Here is an 18,140-nt window from a genome sequence, read left to right as displayed (position 1 = left end):
AAATCTTTATTCTTATCTTCCATGCGATGTGGTCTTCTCATTTTCATGAAGGGTCTTCTCGTCTTGATGAATGGCATTCTCGTCTTGATGAATGACATTCTCGTCTTGATGAATGCTCTTCTCGTCCTTGGTACGATTGTATCTATCCCTTGACTCAACATCTTGGCCTTTACAGTTTCTTCAATCAGCTTCAGATTTCTTCATTCATCGGGTGTCCTTCATGGATCGTTTGAACATCTCTGGATCTCCTGGTTTAGACTACATAGTGGAGAATTTCTTGCCTCAATATGGTCAGCCTTCTTGTTAGTCAATCACTTGTGAATTAACACCACTCGATGACATGAGGATGCAAATGCAATAAAATCACAATAAAACAGACATAGAACAAAAACGGGTTAGTACACATAAGATAAACAACAAGATAGTGGATACCGTAAACATCACATAAAACCTACCCTCACATGTTGGCTACCCAATCATACTTTAGTAGATCCTACCCGACATGATATCTACCCACATGTTTTGTCATTCATAAAAGATCCTAACCGCATGGTATCTAATTCACATGTTTTGTGCGAAAATATAAAACCTAACCGCATGCTTTTCTAGTTCTCATACTTATTGCAAAAAATAAATTCGAGGAAAAGGTTAGAATGAGTTTCCCCTTCGTGTCTGCAGACAAAAATTTAACATAAGATGGGCAGAGTTTCAGTATTTCTAAAAGGGTCCTCGAATTGTCCTTTGCTGGTGCCCCCTTAGGCTTGCCAGACCCTCGATCCTCGTCCATTATAGGCTTAAAACGGATCAAGTTCAATTCGAGAGGATACATTTCCCTATGTCCATGCGAGGAAACTCAATGTTTCACTCGTAAACATAAGGCATGTACCCCAGAGGTTACTAACTAAAGCCCGTGCGGAGAAAAATAATTTTTCTCACGTAAGCGTAGCTTTCACCCCTACTTAATAGGACATAGCACAGTTAGAAGGCTCTAGAAAAAGTTATAGCAACAATGGGGAAACTCATAATCCTTTGCCTCGATCAAAGAAACACAACAAAGTGAAGGTCAGAAAACTGAAACATGTAGATCACACGTTAGTACAACTATTTATTTATAAACCAAATCACAAAAAATGAAAACAAGAAATTCCAAACAAACAAGGGATCAAAAACCAAATTAAAACGAACTTATAACTTTCGTTTGCAAAGACAATTAATTAATCGACTATCGGCCTGACTCTCTAAAAAAAAGTCCCCAGTGGAGTCGCCAAGCTGTCGAAACGATTTTTTTAACCGGCGGGGTGATTTTGGAAACCGCGTCATTTTTAATTATTTATCTTTGCAATCGAATTTTAATTAAAAATAATGCAATTTTAGAAAACCTCTCGTTTCGAAAATTTGGAAATCGCTTTACGATAAAAACATATGGTTCGAGGAGTCGCCACCAATCCTTGATTAGGGTGTGATTGGGCACCCAAAAAATATTGCCATTTTAAAAAAAAATGAATTTTAATTAAAACAACAAATTTGCGGTCTATGTTACCAAACTATGGGTTCGGGAGTCGGTTACGCGTGGAGAAGGATTAGCACCCCCACAGCGCCCTAAATCGGTACCTCGTCGATTAATTATTGTCTTTGCAACAAATTTCACAAGTTCGAATTTAATTTGATTTATGATCCCTTAAAACAACAAAAATGCAAATTTGAAACATTGAAAAGCAACAAAACAGATTTAACTAAAATTACCAAGTCATTAGAAAGATAAAGGATATTCGATTATTTAAAAATATCGAGACTAGATCTTTAGGTAAGTTCTAACGATCTTTTCTCAAATAATTTAAATAGCCGAATATTTCTTTTTCTTTCATTCCCAAATTTTAAGGTGAAGAAATCGAATTTTTGATGTCACTGATGGGATACACTTGTAATTTAAAATCGTCAAGAACGACTTTCCTGTAAGTTAAGAAAGCCATTTTGACGGTTTTAAATTAAAAGGGTATTACCCTTAATCCGATTATGTAATTAGGTCAAGTTGCATATGAGGACAACATGCATAAATTATACAAAGTGATGTTAATGCAAAAGATAATTAAATATGCGAGTAAAGTAAATGAATTCAACATGCTCATAAAAATAAATTACACCTACATCTATGCGAATTACAGGCTCAAAATAATATGCATGCATACACTTAAAATAAATCTAAATTAACCTAAAATATTTAAACAATGGACTAAAATAAAAAGTTAAACAGCAGGTTCATTTTCATAAAAATTCCATTTTCATGTACTGCAATCATAATATAACCCAAAATATTGCATAGGACTAGATTGAAGGTTTTCCAAATTACATATCCAGTGTATAAATAACAAGAAAATAGCCAAAACGTGATACAGGACCAAAATACAACACGCTGCAAGTTAGGAGGCTAAATTAAAATCCAGCGAAAGTTCATGTTTCAGGACCGAAACGAAATGCGCTCAAAATCAAGAGACAAAAGTAGCATTACAAGTTTACAACAAATAACCATTTGGGGACCAAACCGAGACGGAACAAAGACTGAAGGACCCACGCAGCTACTAACCCACTATCCCAAAACGCGGATTACTCCCCCTGCTGCCAAGGCGCTGCCGTTTTGGCACCGACCAAAACTATGCCGTTTCACGGCCTCCTAAACGACGCCGTTTTGGTGTTATGACAAACGGAACATTAGGGTAAACTCCTAAACCTGAACCCATTCTAACCCTTACCCTAAACAACTCTCAACCATTTTCTCTCAAACCTCGCAGCGCCACCCTTCTTCTCTACTCATCTCTTCCTCTTCCACAGCAGATCGAGACCACCATCTCCGCTCGCAACCCTCGATAAAGCCCGAGCCTTCCTAATCCAACACTCACGACAACTATAGAGGTAAAAGCTAAACCAAATCGATCCTACTTCCCCCTTACTCTCTCGTCTTCGACTGAGACAGACCCGAATGTTTACCCACGCCGTAAATCGGCCACTCTCTAGCGGTTCCACTCTCGACGGCCAGGAAAAAGAAACCCACCCTGTGACAGAACCCAACCTAAACCCATCTAGACCATGACCAAGGCTAAAACTTACTAACAAGATAACCTTAAGCCAGCCTCTCTCGGAATCAAACCAACACTGCTCCCTCTAGACGCTCTGACTCGTGATTCAACGGTAACCTGGGCTCCGACGAGGGACCAACAACGAGGTAAAATGTCTCGTCCCCCCTACTGTTTTTATTTTTTTTTCTTTTTAGAGTTAAGAACATGCATGTAAAAAAAGGACAAAAGATTAATTGAGATACCTCTGATTTGAATTGGTTCTATTGATTTCCTTTTCGTTCATTCAAAAATGAAGGGAATAATACCCTTGGCTTACACTGCTTGAATCGAAAATTGGGAGCAAAACCCTCATCTTTACCTCCTTTCTCTGTTTTTAATTTTGTAAAAGAAGATTCCCCTATTGTTGATGATTTCTGTTTCGAAGGGCCCTCTCCGCCTTTTTTTTTCATTGATAGTCGATGTCTCCCCTCTTCACTTGTTAATGATCGCCACTGGTCTCTGTTTTAGAACCCAGGACCCCCTCCTTTTCTGATGATGGTCTCCTTTTCAATTAATATCCCCGTGATTCTACATTGATTGTTGTCTTTCCTATTAGTTTCTGGTTCTGTTGAATGCCCTCGTTCTTCGCGTGTTGTAGGTCACGGGTGATGGGGAGCCGAGCTTGTCTGCTCGGGTATGGTCCTGGCAGGAGCTTCTGGGAGTCTCGTTCAGTGGAGCCTGGGCACAGGGTCTTCACGTGTGATGCTCGGTTGCAGTGCTTCACATGGGTGCACAAGTATGTGGGAGCCGAGGAATGCTCGGGCGTGGTGCTAGTGGGAATGGGGAACCGAGCTCTATCTGATCGGGTGCAGTGGTCCACATGGGCGCATGAGAGACAGCAGCGGGTGTTGTGCGTTCGGGCAGAGTGATGTCTCGGTTGTGTGATTCACGTGGGGGACAAAACATGGGAGCATGGGCTGCTGGAGCTCGGGCTTGGTGCTCGTATGGGCAAAGGAGCCTCACGTGAGGCTGCTGGTGACCGGGTCTAGTTGCAACTGGGTCTGGATCAAGATGCTGAATCGGGCCTTAAACTTAGGTCGGGTCTTGGGCTATATGTAATTTGGACCGTAATTATTTGGGTCTAGCTAGTCTAGTGTTTTAATTTAGTTTGGGTTCGATGTAAAGGGACACTAGACATTTAATTTGGATTTTGGATCTCAATTTGTGTCTCATTTTCCATATACGGTTACAATTCCAATTGAGCACCAAAACTTCCAAACTCAAACTTCCACGCTTCATCACTTGAAATAGATCTTCATTTAAGCATGATTATCGCCAAATTAATTATCGAACATCTTCAAGAAAATTTAATGGCCCGGACAAAATTAGGGTATTACAATAATCTTTTTAAAAATGATATTATTGGAACTATTAGAAGTATTGTTCTAAAGAGATAAATTGTCAAAATATTAACAGATGAAAACATTGTTTATTTATTTATCAATAAATGAATTAATAATCATACGATTGTTGCACATATCACGGCTGTTCTAAAATGAAATTGGCAGGTTGTTTTTCAGCATGTTCATTGCGAAGGTAACCGGGCTGCTGATGCGTTGGCAAAGCTGACTTGAGGCTATAATTTGGACTGTTTGTGGCTCACAGCTCCTTCAGCTGCACTGTTCTCTTTGTTGCAGGAAGAGAGTGTTATTGTACGTGCTTCTTAGTTTTTAGTCTTGTTCTTATTCCTTTGTTTAACAATATATATATATATATATATATATAATGATTTAGAAGTTATAGGAGGAAGAGGGAAATGTTATCCAAGATTAATCGACATTATGTGAATCAAAATTTCATTTCAATATAAGCTATTTAACAATACAATAAAGATTTCGTTGAATATAAATATACATAGAGAGGGCTACAAAATACTATTACACAATGTAAAACTCTTTTAGTTTTATACTGATTTAGGAACGTTATATGATCGAAAATAGATGATTGAAATTAACATTAAGAAATAAGAAGATATTCACTGGAAAAAACAATGAGTTAATCTTAGTCATTTATTTTCACTCATTTAACGGTCTTAACTGTGTAACTAAATGTTTATTTTTTTAGATTTATTATAAAGTTGACCAATGACGAATACCGAAAATTTTTATTGGCTAGGTCAACATAAATATAATAAAAATTTATGTAACATAATTCATATATACTTTTAATTTAAAGTATAACAAAAATTATATATATTTAAACTGAACCTTGAAAAAAATATATCAACTAAGTTAATATAATTTTAACTTATAATTTTTTATTTAAAATATGTTTTAATTTTGTAATTATTTGGGACATGAAGTGAGTCATAACTTTGGTAAGCCTGCCCCTAAATACGCCTCTGAAAATGATATCACATTGACCTTTATTATAATTGGATGATAAAGATATTTTTTTCGTTAAAGAGATGATATTTTTTTCGTTAAAGAGATGATAAAATATCTTAATAATTTAATCATTGAGGCACCAATTTTGCAATGTATACTAAATAGTTAATTTTAATAAATTAATTGCATGATGAGGATCGTATCCTCTAGCATGAAGGGATGAAGAACAATGAGCCGCGCAAACAAGCAAGATTTTATAATGTATTTTTTTATAGATATAAATTGGTCATTGTATTAACCGTGTTGGTTAAATAGTGGAAACTGAAAATTCATATATTTCATTTTTCATGCGGAGAATGCACCATAGTCCTTGACGACACTGTAATTTAATTCGGTATTTCAAAAATCAGGATATCAATAATTTAACATAATAAACTACAACATATTCAACCTTTTGTTAGAGTGCCTTGTGATTATTGTTGGAGTACCTTGTGATTATTGTTAGAGTATGACTAAATATCAATCATGTGATGATTATAATAACATATTTATTTTATCTTATTTATTAATATAAGGTGTTATTATTATTTTAGTTTTTTTATTGTGTATACAAATAAAATATTTTATAATAAAATCTTTAGAATAATATGATTATTCTTAAAGGATTCTTAGTCAAGTTTTATCGTGATGATTATAATAACATATTTATTTTATCTCATTTATTAATATAAGATATTGTCACTATTTAATTTTTTATTGTGTATACAAATAAAATATTTTATAATAAAGACTTTAATTTATTTCAACTGAATTTTTATATATACTTTTTTAGTGTTACTTCAAATATTTCATTTTTACTTTATCAATTTCAGATTCATTTTTCGAACCTTTCTCAGTGTTATTTTTAATTAATATTTTATCTTTTATTTTCTAATTAAATAATTAATTATTGAATCTTTTTAGATTCTTGCGGTCATGCTTCAAATCGTACAATGTTTATAACCAACGTGAAGATAATATCAACAAGTTCTTCGCAATTGACGGTAATTTCTGATACTATTTTATTTATTTTTATCATTTTTGGTGTATTCAGTGGCAATTAAAAGACTATCAAAGTTATTAACAACTGCTAACAAGTTTTACTAAAGTTGTCGATATTTATTAACAAGTTTTAGATATAAAATTTCTCTTAAATTAAATCAGAAGAAGACAATTTTGATGATAATTCGTAATTCACTAGTTACTTTTAAATTTTACATTGAGTTGATTGCATCGTATATCCTCAAATTATGTTTTTCATTCCAAATTAGTCCATAAACTTTTAAATATTCTAATTCCATCCTTGAATTATGAATGTCATTCCAAATTAATCTTCAAACTTTTGAACATTTCAATTTGTTGAATTAGTATTTTGATATAACATTAAATTGTAAAATTGATTTTGGACTTAATTGAATTTGTCAAAAATTTATAAAAAATAATTTAAAGTCCAGATTAACTTGAAAAATATGTTTTAAATGTTTTTCAACTTAGTTGAACATTTTCAAAAACATACTCGATCGTTTTTGCGCTTTAAAGTTGTGTTTCCAAGCTTTTTTGGTTCAAAGGATCGATCCCCTTGTAAAAGGATTTATCCTTTTGATTCCAGAAAGTTTGGGATCGATCCTTTCGATGAAGGGATTGATCCCTTGTAAAAGGGTTGATCACTCGATGAAAAGGATCGATCCCTTCCCTTAAATGATCGATCCTTTTCTTGCAACGGTCTAATTATTTGGAAAATAATCGATCCATTTCGCAAAAGGGTCGATCTCTTATGCATTAAATGTTGTTTTTGGTTGTAGGTAATGACTATAATAAACCCCAACGGCTACAATTGATAGAAAATGTATAAATTAAATGTTAAAGCATCCCAAGGTCAACAATAACCATATTGAACAAATATACCAACATCACATAAGTCCTTTGTGCTTAATTTATCAATCTTTTCATAGTAACACACTTGTGAGCTTTATTGTTTAATTTGTTCAAGTGTGATTTGGGTGAAAGCTTATTATTTGCTAACACATTTGCATTGTGAAGTTTTCTTTAGTTTGCCAAATTTGTAATTACTCTTTGGGAGAGTGTGTATTCAAGGTTTTGGAGTATAAACCTTGAAGTGTTTATAAGGTTACACATTGTCCTTAAAGGTAGGCAAATTAGTGGATTTGATAAATCCTTAGTGTGGATGCTAAGGTAGTGGATGTAAACTTGGTTGAGAAGTCGAACTACTCTAAATCGTTGTGCAAAAATTTTATTTTTCGATTGCTTCCACCAAATCCCTTGAAAGGCCAATTCACCCCTTCTTGGCGTATTTCGGTTGATCGAAAAAGCTAACACAATTCCATCCCCAAACTATGACTTTCATTCTAAATTAGTCCCTAAACTTTTTTGAACATTTTAATTTCATCCCAAACCATATTTATATAGTAATTATATCCCTTGTTAATAATATTGTTAGGCCAATTTATATTATTATTATATGTTAAAAAAATAAAAATTAGGTTGAACTATGGTTGAAACTAATTACATATTTCGATGAATTTGGGAATGAAATTGAAAGATCCAAAAGTTTGGGGACCAATTTAAAATGAAGGTCATAGTTTGGGGATAAAATGGAATGCTCAAAAGTTCAAGGGCTAATTTAGAATTAGAGTAATAGTTTGGAAATGAAATTAAAATATTCAAAAGTTTAAAGATCAATTTAAAATAAGAGTCATAGTTTGGGGACATATGATGCAATTAACTCTTTTACACTTAAAATCCTATTTTTATAGCGTTTCATAAATAAGTCGATAAAAAAATAAAAGATAAGAAGGGACAACAATCCTATTTTGAGAGTAATTTCTGTGTGGTAGTCAATTTAAGACTAAAAAACGATAATTTTGGGACAAACTGAAAATATGATAAAAATTATAATATTTTAAATTAATCTTAATTTAAAATATTATATTTTCATTAATTTTTTAGTAATATAAATTAAAATATTATGATTTTATCACATTTTTAATTGTGCATTAAATTGTAATTTTTAATCTTATTAAACAGCTGTCGTAACCGTTTTCCAGCAGGACAATCGTTTGATTGTTTTAAAAATAGTTACGACTTTTAATTTTGGAAAATGGGTGATTTTGGAGTAATTTGAAATAAATTGAAAAGAATTAAAAAGAGTCGCCATCAACCTTTGGGTTAGGTAGGTCGAATACCTAAAAACGTCTTTTAAAAACAATTTTAAGAAAAAATCATCTTTTAAGACAAAAGTTGGTATGCGTTTACCAAAGATTTGATTAAAAAGGGTTCGGGAATCGGTTACGCGTGGGGAAGGATTAGCACCCCCACAACGCCCAAAATTGGTACTGTTTCACTTACACGTTATTGTAATGGTGGAAATCCTGAATCAAATATCAAGTTAAAATATGATCCATTTATTGAAATTTAATTATTTTACTTCAAATTAATTATTTAAAAAGAGGAAATTAAAAAGAATGAAATAAAAACAAATGAATATTACAAACCTAAATACAAATAGTAAAAATATGTATTTAAATTTATAAAAACCAAAATAGAGAAAAACAAAAGCTTTAAGGACATAATAAGTGACAAACATAAAATAGTAGCTAATATGTAAACATTATATAACATGAGTACTAAAGCAGCAATAAATCCTAAAAAATATGTTGGACCAAAAGTATACCAAATATAAAATGTCATGCTTAAAATAGAAATATAGAAAAAATATAAAACAACATGAATAAGATTACTAAAATGAAACAATAACAACCTAAGTTGCTTAATCACAATTAAGTTAAAATACGATGACCTATGTATAAATATAAACATAAACATATTTAATAAGAAATTCAGGACTAAAATGGAATATAAATAAATAAAGAGCTCAAAATAAAATGAACTGAAAATTCATTAGTTACCAGAATATAAGTGTTACAATAGTTTGGGGACCCTGAGTTAATTTAAAATTTAATGTTATAAATGTGATTAAGTGAAATACTTAATTTACAAAATATTAAGACAAATTTATGGAAGTAAGAATGCATATTTTGGACTAAGACTGATAGTGGGATTAAAGTCTAATTAAGGACATTAGTAGTCAAATCCACTTTGGTTGGTCTGCCACTTGATTTATAACCGATTGTTTTAAAGCAAATATTATAAATTAGTGGCATATGCACTGAACCTAAACCCCACCATGTGACACCATTTCATGCATTAATTATAACCCATTTAAGGGTTATTTTGCAACCCTATTTCCTATTTTCTAAAATCCACAGTCTGTTGGATTAAATCAAAGGAGAGAATACTCTCCTTTCTCGCCCCCTTTCTTAGTTACTCTCTTCTTCTTCATTTGTTCACAGCGCCGTCGAGAACTTAACAAAGGGAAACAACAATCTCTGGCCACCAATTCAGTGAAAACTCTTCACTCAACTACAATCACTCTTCACTCCGACCAATCAAATCCAAAACTCTTGAAGACTCAAACAACAACTCTCTATCTCTTCTACTTCTCATTCGACCATCAACCCCCCAAAGAACAACCACAAACAAGACCGGCTGCTTAGAACAGTGAAGGCTACAAACTACCCTAAACCTAGAACGACCCTCCTCTTTCTCTAATTTCTTTACTCCACTGAACCTCCTCTAAGAACCCGTAATTACCGTGACTCAATACTACATACCCATTGACAACTTCGACGAGGAAACTGGATCGAAAGGTAAACAATCTAACTCATCTTCTTTTTATATTATTTTACTACTTGTTGTTTAATTTCAGACTTAGTTTAACAATACTAACCTCAGTCATTAAATTATAGCGATCAAATCCCGAATGTATGAGATGGAACCATCTTACCTTTCGATTTTCCAGTTTTGGGCAACTTGAACCGCCAACTATTTCCTTCAACACTATTAAAATCTTTATACCTCTTTAACTCCAAATCAGACCTTAAAACAAACATGCAAGGGTCTTACAGACACTTTCTCTACTCCAGCAAAGAACAACTCAACGATAAGTAAAATCTCCTTCCTCTCTTTTTTAATTGCTTTTTTTTTTATTTTGAAACACACATGCACACAGAGAAAACGGGAAAATGAAAACAATAAAAAAAAAACAAATACCTTGAACCCAAATTGTATTTTTATTACTTTCGATTTTTTTAATACAAAAGTGAGATTCTTACTACAATGGTTTTCTGTTGGATTCTCGAAGGGTGAATGAAAATTCTCCTTGTCTCCTTTGCTTTTCTGTTGAAAACCAAGACCCTTCAATCGTTCTATCGTTGGTAAAAATTTCTCGTTTTTTCTTTGTCTCTCGCTTCCCCTCTGATAATTTTTTTTCTTCCCCCGTTCCTCTAATCCTCTGCCTATTTTATGGTTGATATCTCCACCTAATCTTCATGGATGCATCTGCGTTTTCTTCGTTTTTGGTAGGATATTGACAAGTTAGGTATGATTTAGGTGATATGCTTTTGACTTTGCTGATATTGTTTGTTTTTGCTGTTCAGTGGCCGACATGGTGATGATGATGTTTCAACTTGCTCAGAGGTGACTAGCCTTAGTGACTCGTCGGTGGAGAGGCTTGGTTCTGTTATTGATCTGGGTATGTTGGGTTGCTTATAATTGGACCACATTTGGCCTGCACAAAAATATAAACACACTTAATAATACTAATAATAATAATAATAATAATAATAATAATAATTTAATAATATTTTTTAACTCTGACAAAAAAATGGGTGTCTACAGCTGCCCCTCTTTGCACATTCTTGTGTTAACAAGAATAGGGCAAAGACGAAAAAGATAACCATTTTTTTTATTCTTCATTCGTCGTTAGATTGAACAAGTTCTTCTCATTATGAACTTCTTTTTTCTCGTGGATGAGTTCTTCTCATTATGAACTCTTTTGGAAATGTTGATCCAAATCCTTTTGCGGTGGACTTAGAAAGAACATGTTTTTCTCATTATGAACTTTCTCCTTTAGGACGAGTTCTTCTCATTATAAACTCTTCTGGAAATGTTGGTTCACCTCCATCTGTGGTGAATTTGAAAGGAACAAGTTCTTCTCATTATGAACTTTCTCCTTTATGATGAGTTCTTCTCATTATGAACTCTTCATTGGAAATGTCGATCCCTCAAGCGAGGCGTCACTGATTCGAAATGTCGTGAATCAAGTGATAGGTCAAAAAAGCTCTTCTCATTATGAACTTCTTCTCCCTCTATCGGATGAGTTCTTCTCATTATGAACTCTCCATTGAAAATGTTGATGCGAAGTTGAACAAGTTCTTCTCATTATGAACTTCTTCTTCCTCGTTGGATGAGTTCTTCTCATTATGAACTCTCCTAAAAATGTCAATCCCTCAAGCGAGGTGTCACTGATTCAAAATGTCATAAATCGAGTGATAGGTCGAACAAGCTCTTCTCATTATGAACTTCTTCTCCCTCTGTCGAATAAGTTCTTCTCATTATGAACTCTCCATTGGAAATGTTGGTTCACCTCCTTCTGCGGTGAATCTTAATTGTTAATGACTCTCTCTGAATTTATGTCAAAACATTCAAAGCATTTCAATGAATATGAATGAATGAGCATGTTCCTATTTATAGATGCTTACTGATGTATGCATGATGCCATTTTAATATTATGAACTTTGTGGTCCTGTAAATTTTCATTTTAAATGCGTCATTTGTCCTTTCGTTTGCACTCCACATTTTGCTTGGGCTATTTTATGCAAATTCTCATTTCTCTTGTTCCCATGCAAATCCTTTTATGTTTCCTTTTGAACTGCTTATCTTTGTCAGCGTATCAAAATATTAGTGTTTTCAATGTGCTTTCTTTTCTCAACTCACATGCATTTTCTTTGGCCATGTCATATCCTACTCTTTTCAATCATTAGGGCTAGAATATCTAATATGGAAGTATTAATTCAGAGTAATACCAAAAATATTTTTTTTAATGACATGTCAATCTACTTATAAGAAGAATGAATAAAATTGGAACTTGAAATAACAAACTTCGAATTTACTGACAAGAAATTGAATTTACAAAGTTATGACAATCACATGAATAATGGAAATTTAAAACCATAAGTCAAATGTCCTTATGGATCATTAGCACGAATGTTCCTGAATCAATCCACTTGATATAACTATTGAGTTGAGCTTCTGTCTGGAGGACTTCGAGAATTGCCAAAATGTCTATAGATGTGAAGCTTCTCTCAAAATATCAGACCCTCAAGAAGATTTAGTTGTCTGATGCCTAATCTCAAAATGCTTTTGAGCCGCATTTTCAGGTTTTCAACTCAAAGTCTTCCTTTTGGTTTCAAGATGTCCTTTGCGGATTTTCATCTCAAACCCTCCTTTTTCTCTTTTCATTTTTTCATTTATTTTTTTCATTTTTCATTTTTTTCATTTTCATTTTTTTCATTTTTTCATCTTTTTATTTGTTCCTTTTTTTTTTTCTTCAAGCATAGTACTTCTTGACAGAGTCTGAGTTTACTGGATTTCTCAATTTTTCCCCATCCATCTCTGCCAAGATCAACGCTCCCCCAGAGAAGGCCTTATTGACAACATATGAACCTTCCCAATTAGGCATCCATTTCCCTCGGAAATCTTTATGAATTGGCATGATCTTTTTTAGCACTAGATCACCCTCTCGAAATTCTCTTGGATGAACTTTCTTATCATGAACTCTCATCATCCGTTTCTGATACATCTGACCATGGAAAATAGCTTTTAATATCTTTTCTTCAATGAGATTCAATTGGTCAAACCGAGCCTGAACCCATTCAGCTTCATCCAATTTCACCTCTTTCAAAATTCGAAGTGATGGGATTTCTACTTCCACTGGCAAGACTGCTTCCATCCCATATACTAAAGAGAAAGGTGTTGCCCCTGTCGAAGTCCGCACTATAGTTCGATATGCATACTAGGCAAAAGGTAATTTATCATGCCAATCTTTATAAGTATCAGTGGTCTTTGTGATGATCCTTTTAATATTTTTATTTGCTGCTTCCACTGCTCCATTCATCATTGGACGGTAGGTCACTGAATTAGAATGTTTTATCTTGAACTGAGTACAAAGTTCTATCATCATCTTGTTATTCAAATTAGTGGCATTATCTGTGACAATTCTTTCTGACAATCCATACCGACAAATTATCTCATTTTTTATGAATTTACAAACTGTAGATCTCGTGATATTTGCATACGAGGCAGCCTCAACCCACTTAGTGAAGTAATCAATTGCCACAAATATGAAACGATGTCCATTCGAAGCCTTTGGTGTAATTGTCCCAATGACATCCATGCCCCACATAGAAAACGGCCATGGTGTGGTCATCACTTGCAAAGGTGACGGAGATGTATGAATCTTATCCCCATAGATTTGACATTTGTGACATTTTCTTGCATAATCAACACAGTCTGAATGCATAGTGGCCCAATAGTATCCATATCTCATGATCTTCCTGGCCATAGAAAGCCCATTTGCATGTGTTCCACATATCCCTTCATGCACTTCTTCAAGTATACCTTTTGCTTCTCGGGCATCCACTCATCTCATCAAAACTTGATCACTCCCTTTTTTATACAGAACTTCCCCATCTAATACATATCCGGCAGCCATTCTCCTTATTGTCTTTTTATCGATCTCAGACGCACATTGTGGGTAAGTTTGATGCTTGATGTATTGCAAAATATCATAATACCATGGACGACCATCTACCTCTTCTTCGATATCATAACAGTGTGCCGGGGTATTATACATTTGCATATTAATTGGCATCATCTCAACTCTTCTATTTGCTTGGAACATTGCAGCAAGTGTGGCCAAAGCATCGGCCATTTGATTATCTTCTCGAGGGAGATAATTGAAAGTGACATCTTCAAATTCTTTTACCAATTCAAGGATCAATCTTCGGTATTCCACTAACTTTGGATCCTTCGTCTCCCATTCTCCTCGCAATTGATACACCACTAGTGAGGAGTCTCCATATACTTGGAGCACTTTGATTTTTCTTTCTATAGCTGCTCTTAACCCCATGACACAAGCCTCACACTCTGCCATATTGTTGGTGCAAAAGAACTCCAATCTGCTTGTAAAAGGATAATAGACATTTTCTGGGGAAATCAGTATTGCTCCAATTCCTTGTCCTAAAGCATTAGATGCCCCATCAAAATACAACCTCCAAGATTTATCATCTGAAATTATTTCCTCCTTGGTTGTGATGCACATCAGATCCTCATCTGGAAAATTAAAGTTTAAGGACTCATAATTATTTGAGGCACGACTTGCAAGGAAATCTGCTATGGCACTCCCTTTGATTGCTTTTTGGTTCACATATACAATGTCAAATTCTGATAACAACATTTGCCATCTAGCCAATCTACCAGTTAAAGTTGGTGATTCCATTAAAAATTTCAAAGGGTCAAGCTTAGATATCAACCAAGTAGTATGGTATAACATGTATTGCCTGAGCCTTCGAGTAGTCCATACCAAAGCACAACATAGCTTTTGAATTGGCGGGTATCGAATCTCACAATCAGTGAACTTTTTGCTTAGATAATAGATAGCTCTCTCTTTCTTTCCAGATTCGTCATGTTGCCCCAATACACATCCCATTGAATTTTCAAAGACCGTTAGATAAAGGATCAATGGTTTACCAGGGACTGGTGATACCATAATTGGAGTATTAGACAAATATCCCTTGATTATCTCCAAAGCCTTTTGGCACTCGTAGTTCCAAACTTCGGGGTTGTTCTTTCGAAGCAATTTGAAAACTGGGTCACATTTTTCAGTTAATTTTGAAATGAATCGAGATATATAATTTAACCTTCCTAAGAATCCTCGAACTTCTTTCTGTGTACGAGGTGGTGGAAGATCTTGAATGGCCTTTACTTTATCTGGATCAATCTCAATTCATTTTTGACTTACCACGAAACCCAAGAGTTTCCCTGACGTTACCCCGAATGTGTATTTAGTTGGATTAAGTTTCAATTGATATTTCCTTAACCTTTGGAAAAGCTTCCTCAAGTTTTGAATGTGTTCACCTTCAGTCTTGGACTTGGCAATCATGTCATCCACATACACTTCAATTTCTTTGTGCATCATGTCATGGAAAAGAGTCACCATAGCTCTTTGGTAAGTTGCCCCAGCATTTTTCAAACCAAATGGCATCACTTTATAACAAAATATTCCCCACATAGTCACAAATGTGGTTTTTTCCATGTCTTCAATGTTCATTTTTATTTGGTTATACCCCGAGAAGCCATCCATAAAAGAAAACCACGAATAACCAGCAGTGTTATCCACTAAAGTATCTATATGAGGTAATGGAAAATTATCCTTCGGGCTTGCTTTATTAAGATCTCTGTAATCCACACACATGCGAACTTTACCATTTTTCTTTGGCACAGGGACTATGTTGGCAACCCATTCTGGATACTTTGCCGCTTGAAGAAACCATGCATCAATCTGTTTCATCACTTTCTCTTTAATTTTTAACAACATTTCTGGCTTCATTCTTCTGAGCTTTTGCTGAACTGGCTTACACTCAGGCTTTATCGGAAGCTTGTGCACTACTATATCTGTACTCAGCCCTGGCATATCTTGGTAAGACCATGCAAAGATGTCCTTAAATTCTCGAAGAAGATCTATCAAGTCTTGCCTTATCTCAGCAGAAAGTGTGCTGCCGATTTTCACTTCTCTCTTATCATCATTAGTTCCCAAGTTTATAACCTCAGTTTCTTCCTGGTGAGGTAAAATCTGTTTGTCCTCATTTTCTACCAGTCTTAATAGCTCGTTAGGAACATCACATTCTACCTCATCTTGACACTCATTGATTTCTTCCAGACATATGGGCTGCTCAAAGTTTATCTCAGTATTAAATTCATAAACATTCATGCTATTGATATGGTGACACCTGCAAAGGGAAAATTGAATCGAATATATATTTTGAAGGAGACCAAAATTTATGAAATGAATGTAAAGAATAAAGAATAAAGAATGAAAATATAAAATAATGATGGCCATTTAAGAAACAAAAGATTGTCTTTTATTGAAAGCAAGTAGAGTTAACATAGCTGCCCTTATGAAAATTCCTTAATACTTGCGGGCACAAGTATAAGGATTAGTACTGGGTATTACTCTGAATTAATCTTAAAAACTATAGGGAGATCCTCTGCAGTCTAATTTTTCAGTGTTTCCCCTGGGAAGCAAGGACGGATTCCAGCCAAATATCTTCCTTCTTTATCATCCCCAGTTATCATGTTAATGACCAAACCCTCCATAGCTTCATTGAACAAGTTTCTGTCTTTCATCTGCTCTTCTTCGTCAAGCTCTCTGGTTAACTATTGCTCTATATCAAACACTCCTCCAAACTTGAAAGAGCTCATCAGAGGAGGAAAAGACATATGCTCCCATGGAATGTCCTCTCCTTTCAGTCTAGCTCTTCTTATTTCACCTTTTTTTCGTTTATTTCTTTCTTTGCTGAAAATCAGGCTTAAATCCTAGCCCAAAGTGATCGCTCTTCATCATGACAAATTTGGGATATAAAGTCCCTTGCAGGTATCTACCAAGACCCTTTCCTATCTTGGCTCCTTTTCCTAGAGTCTCTCGCACAATCATCTTAGTACAATCAGATAAACGTGGGCGAGGAATCTTGTTTCCTTCAGCAACAAAAGTAGCATTGACAAATTCTAAGGCTCTGAAAGAACACTCTAGAGCATTCTCATTCGTCTCAATATATGGGGCGTCAGTCGTCACAGAAGCAATAATTTCTTCCTCTGCCCCAATACTAATCAACTGACCATCTGACACTAATTTTAATTTTTAGTGTAAGGACGAAGGGACTGCCCCTGTAGAATGAATCCATGGCCTCCCAAGCAAGCAATTATATGAAGGGTTGATGTCCATCACCACAAAATCAATATTGTAGACAGTTGGTCCAATCAACAGTGGTACCTCTATCTTTCCAAGCACATCCCGCTGAGTTCCATCAAAGGCTCTGACAATGTTTTGGTAGGCCCTCATATGTGAGTTGTCCACCGGTAACCTTCGTAATGTGGCCATAGGCATAACATTAAGTGCAGACCCATTGTCAATCAAAACACTTGGTAAGACATGACCATGACAGTGAGTTGTGATATTGAGGGCTTTTACCGATCCCATTCCTCCATCAGGAATTTCATCATCAGTGAAAGTTATGTAGTCGTCAGCAGCTATGTGCCCTATAATTCGATCCAACTTGTTCACTGGTATATCCTCAGGCACAAACGTTTGATTGAGCACTCTCAGTAAAGCATTCCGATGTACCTCTGAATTTATTAACAAATCCAGAATCGAAATCCGTGCTTGTTGCTTGTGTAGCTACTTAACTACACTATACTCACTATGTTTTAGAAACTTCAAGAATTCTTGAGCTTGTGTTTCTGTTACCGGCTCATTGATCATTGGTGGGGATTCATCGTTGAATATATTATGCGGTACCACTACAACTTTTCCTTTTGCTTTCACTTTGTCTACTTCTTTCGATATCTCATGAGAATAGCACCTCCCACTTCTTGTGAAGTGACCAACTTCATTCACTATTTCAGTCATCAAGTTTCCTCATGGTGCTTCACCTTCAACTACCTTTATTTTCTCTAGCGAACTAGATTC

Source organism: Hibiscus syriacus, unplaced genomic scaffold (genome assembly GCF_006381635.1).
Source record: "Hibiscus syriacus cultivar Baekdansim isolate YM2019G1 unplaced genomic scaffold, ASM638163v2 tig00117034_pilon, whole genome shotgun sequence".
NCBI classification, from domain to species: Eukaryota; Viridiplantae; Streptophyta; class Magnoliopsida; order Malvales; family Malvaceae; genus Hibiscus; species Hibiscus syriacus.
This window is presented reverse-complemented; position numbering follows the sequence as displayed.